Source organism: Camarhynchus parvulus, chromosome 26, assembly GCF_901933205.1.
Source record: "Camarhynchus parvulus chromosome 26, STF_HiC, whole genome shotgun sequence".
In the NCBI taxonomy this organism is placed as follows: Eukaryota; Metazoa; Chordata; class Aves; order Passeriformes; family Thraupidae; genus Camarhynchus; species Camarhynchus parvulus.
Window position 1 is genome coordinate 4,171,442 of NC_044596.1, and position 5,288 is coordinate 4,176,729.

Consider the following 5,288-nt stretch of genomic DNA (forward strand, 5'->3'; position numbering starts at 1 on the left):
TGCCGGTCCCGCCCCGGTGTCGGTGCCGGTGCTCCCCGGTCCCGGTGCCGGTTCTGCCGCCGCTGCCGCCGCGGGCTCCGCCACCGCCTCAGGTCCGCTCCATGTCCCCAGCGCCTCCTCTGGGAGCTGCCCCGGCGCCGGGCGGAGAGAGAGAGCGAGGAGGAGGAGGAGGAGGAGGAGGAGGAGGAGGAGGAGGAGGGACACCGCTCCAGCCAGCCAGCAGCCGGCTCCGGGGCGGCCCCGTGCCCGTCCCCTCCCCTCGAACCCCCCGGGCGGGCCGGGCACCCACGTGTGACAGCGCCGCGGCTCCCACGCTCTGCCCGGAGCTCCGCGCACAGCCCTGACCCCCTAAGGCTGGGGCGGCACTCGGAGGGGTCTGGGGGGACACCCCGAGACCCCGGGACAGGCAGGACCGAGCGGACCCCCCTCGCTCCCAGGCGGGGATGGATTTTGGAGAGCCCCGCCCACATTCCCGGGGTCCCCAAAATCACAACGCGACAGCGGCAGACCCCAAAATCCGCCTTCCAACTTGGGGATCGCGCCGAGTTTTGCTCCTTTCATCCCCACCGCCTCCTCTTTTCCCCTGGAAATTCCTGACATCCAATTCCCTTCCAGCATCCCAGAGATTCCCGAGGAGAATTCCGGGGACGCTCCCTGACCGTACCGGGGAGGGCAAAGACGGGAACAGAACCGGAAACCTCACCTGGGCACGCCAGGTGGGGCACGGGGGGGGATCCGCGCTCCTGGCAGCCCTGGCACCGCTTTTCCCTGGATGCCAGCCCGGCCCCATTGTGAGGCTCAGCCCGAGTGGAACGGTCCCATTGTGGGAGCACTTCGGGAATTCTTCCCGCTCCCATCCTTGCCAGCTTGGCTCGTGGCCAGCGTGGAAACTTCCTGATGGCCCAAATCAATCATCCCCCGGCCCTACAAACACCTCAAAGGTGAGGCCCTCTGAGCTCACCTCCCTTGGGGCCTCTCAGGGCTCCCAAACTCCCAGGTTTGGGGTTTTCAAAGGGTTTTGCAGATTACAACCCCCTAAAATATCCCCAGGTTCCTCCAGGTGCCTGGTGATGATCCCAAAGGATTTCCCCTTTTCCAATCCCTAAAGGGTTTCCCTTTTCCAATCCCAAAGGATTTCCTCTTTTCCAATCCCTAAAGGGTTTCCCTTTTCCAATCCCAAAGGATTCCCCCTTTTCCAATCCCTAAAGGGTTCCCCTTTTCCAATCCCAAAAGGAATTACCTTTTTCTGATCCCAAAAGAGTTTCCCCTTTTCCAACCCCAATGGATTTCCTCTTTTTCAATCCCAAAGGATTTCCCCTTTTCTAATGCCTAAAGGATTTCCCCTTTTCCAATCCCAAAGGAGTTTCCTCTTTTCCAATCCCTATAGGATTTCCCCTTTTCCAATCCCAAAAGTATTTCTCATTTTCCAATCCCTAAAGGGTTTCCCCTTTTCCAATCCCAAAGGGGGATTTGATTTATTTAATAATTAAATCATAATTTCAGGGAAACCAGTGCAATCATTCTTTTAAAAGGATTAAGGGCTGCTCAACCCTTTTTTTTGTCCCCACCTCCTTTTGTGTGCCATGGCAAGGCTGGCACGGAGCAAGGGGAACAACTGGCAGCCCCCCAGCTGGACAGATGGACAGATGGACACCATTCCCACACGTTTTGGGATGGAAAACCGGGAACTCAGCTGGACCCACGAGGTTTTTCCTACGTGGGGACCCCTCAGGATGTCCCCACACACCTCACCCCTCCAGCAGCTCCGGGAATTCCATCACCCACCTTCCCCAGGGAATCAAATCCCTTCCAGGGGAGCAGCTGGAGCGGGACAGAGGCTGCCTCGGGCCAGTGTTGACAAGGAGCCTTTTTTTTTTTTTTCCTGCCGTGAAACCTTTAAAATGTTGTGTCAACACGGAAGGGCTGTTTATGTTTCACCAGCCGGGAAAGTTCCCATTGACTCCCAGCTCTTTCCTCCCCCACACCGTTATTTTCTGTTATTTTCTTCCCTGGGAATTTCTTTTTTTTTTTTCCAAGTGTTGGTTTTTCGTTTTTTTTTTTTTTACTCAAGGGCAGGAGAGAAGAGAGGGAGCTGCTGCTGGGATTTGGGGTTTGCTGAGCTGAGCTGGGGGTTCTGGAGGGGTTTGGGCACCCACATCCCAGTCCTCTCCCTGTCCCCATCCCAAAGAGCTGAGCGGTGACCTGGGGTCGTTTCCCATCCTCACCCCAAGGATTTCACAGGAAATGGAGGAAGTGCACCCCCAGCCCCCAGACCCTAAAGGGGCTCGGTGGAACATTCCTATTAAACCCAGTGGGACATTCCAATTAAACCCCATGGGACTGTCCCATATTCCCATTAAACCCCGTGGGACATTCCCATTAAACCCCATGGGACATTCCCATATTCCCATTAAACCCCATGGGACATTCCCATTAAACCCAGTGGGACATTCCCATTAAACCCCAGTGGGGCATTCCCATATTCCCATTAAACCCCATGGGGCATTCCCATTAAACCCCATGGGACATTCCCATATTCCCATTCCCAGCTGCACAAACATCCCGGAGAGGATGGGACAGGTGCCCCCCCAGCCCCTCTGAGGGCACAACTGGTCCCAGGGCCACCCCTGGCATGGAGAGCCCCGAGTGTCCCTAACGCCACCAGCCCCCCAGTGTCACCCCCCGACCCCGAGAGGACCCCGAGAGGCCCTGGGAGGGGGCGGGGGTTTATGGGGGACCAGCGACCCCCGAGGTCATCCTCAACACCCGCTGGGCATCACCAGGACCTGCTGGACACTCCCAGGACCAGCTGGGCATCCTTGACACCCGCTGGGCGTCCCCAGGACCAGCTGGACACCCCAGAACCTGCTGGGCATCCCCAGGACCTCCTGGCCATCCTCAGGACCTCCTGGACACCCCCAGGACCTTCTGGGCATCCTCAACACCCACTGGGCATCCTCAGGACTTGTTGGACACTCCCAGAACCCACTGGACACTCCCAGGACCTGCTGGCCATCCCAGGACCTGCTGGCCATCCCAGGACCTGCTGGGCATCCCAGGACCTGCTGGCCATCCCCAAGGCATGAGGCGCCAGGTGGACACAAGGGCACAGCCACTGTCCCTGCCCCTGCCCTGCTCCCACCTGGCCGCCCCCGGGACTGGCTCCCGTGGCTGCTGCAGCTTTCCCGGAGCCTGTCCCGGCAGAGGAAGCCGGGGACAATGGCTGGGGGGGCCGGGGAGCCGCAGGGCAGCGCTGCCGGAGCAGGGGGCACGCAGGGCGAAGGCTCGGCCGGCGCTCGCCTTCCTTTTCCCAGCCCCGCTCCCCGCCCGAGCCCCCGGGAGCGGCGGAGCCGCGGGACCGACGGGGCTGGGTCAGGGAACGGTTCCAGACTCGGAACCGGCCCGGGGCAAAGCCGGGACAGCAAACCTGGGACAGCAAACCTGGGACAACAAACCTGGGACAGCAAACCCGGCCTGTGGAAATCGCGGGTTGATGCAGTGAAGGCGCTGCCACTGCCCCCGAGCTCACTGCCACCTACCCCCAAATGCCAGCAGCTGGCCTGGTGGCACTGGCCACCTTCCAGGGCGCCAAATCCACCTTTGAGCACCTCAAATCCACCTTCCAGCACCCCAAATCAGCCTTTGAGAACCCCAAATCCACCTTTGAGTGCCCCAAATCCATCTTCCAGCACCCAATCCCACCTTCCAGCACCCCAAATCCGGTCGGACTCCAGGCTCACCCGCCACTGCCCACCCTGGAGGTCCCCCCCGTGTGTCCCCCCACCGTGTGACACCGCCTGTGCCAACCCTCCTGGGGACATCCCGCTGCAATCAGGGATCCCCTGATTGGTGGGGGGACTCAATTCCCGATCTGCTTTTCCCCCGGGCTGTTCGGATTGTCCCTGTCCCTGTCCCCGGCACGAGGGGCCAGCCCAGCCACACACCGCGGCAGTGCCACCACTGGGGGCGGGGGGGTGGCACAGCCAGCCTGGCACTGTCCCCACCGCGTCCCAGCCGTGCCCAGACCGCGGGGCAGGGGCGGCAGCGGAGCACCGAGGGGGTGACGCTGAGCTGGGAGGGACAGAGGGACAGCGGGAGGGACAGAGGGCACGGCCGGACCACACAGCGGGCCCGGGGGGCAGCGGGGCCGAGCTGAGCCCCCCGACCTCCCCCGGGGCCCGAGCCCGGCGCTGCCGCTTCAAAGGCGACACCGAGGCTGTCCCAGGGCTGTCACCCTCCGCCAGCCCGGCTCCGGCGGGGACCCGGTGCCACCCAGCCCCACAGAGGGGCTTTTCTTGTCCCCCCGACTTTGTTTTCTATTTAATGCTTTTGTTCCCCCCTCTTTGGGGCTTTGTTCCAGCTCGTCCTTTGTTCCGACGCCTTTGGTTTCTCTTCCCTTTGATGCTTTGTCACTCCCTTCATCTTGGTGCTTTTCTTTCCCTGGGTTTTTTTTTTTAGGTTTTTTGGTTTGTGCTTTTTTTGTTGTTGTTGGTTCTTTTTTATTTTTTTTAAGCTGGCTCTTTGGTTTTTGGGGGATTTTATTCGGATTTTTTTGTTGTTGTTTTTTTTCTCTCCTGGCCGCTCCGCTCTTGGCATTTTTCTCCTTTCTGCTGCCTCGTCCACTCTCGGGTCACATGGACGCGGCCCGGATTGTCTCCAAATCCCCATTTTTCTTGTTTTGGTGCCTGCATTTCTCTGCCTTTATGTCCTTTTTCTTAAGAGACTCTCAGCGATTTCTTCTCCCGGCCGCGGGGAGAGCAGAGCGGGTCGGGTTTTAATTAATTAGCGAGTGTAATCTTGAGCTGCGGGATGTGCGGAGCATCATTACGGCTGTCATTAGGGTGTTAGGGGTTAGCGAGGATTTAAATACCAGCTAATTGCGGGCAAGATCTCCCGCCTCCGCCAAAAAAAAAAAAAAAAAAAATTCCAGCAGGATGAGCCGGGCTTGGATTTTGGGGAGAACTGGGAGAAATTCTCGACAGGGATGATAAGAAACAAGAGGGGGTAAAAAGGTGAAAAATCGTCACTTGAGGGGTGTTCAGTGTCACTTTGGGCACTCCCTGGCACGGCAGAACCAGCCCAGGATGCCAGGGCAGGATGGAGAGGGTTAAACGCCCTGAGGGTGGCGATTTTTCCCCGTTCCCATCACCCAGGGAACCCTTTGGATGCGGGAATTCGGCCGGACGAGCTCGGGCAGCGCACGGGGCCGCTGCTGCGGCGGTGCCACGGGGGGGACAAGGACTTTAATGTCACAACCGTGACACAACCGGCTCGGGGCACGTGCGGAG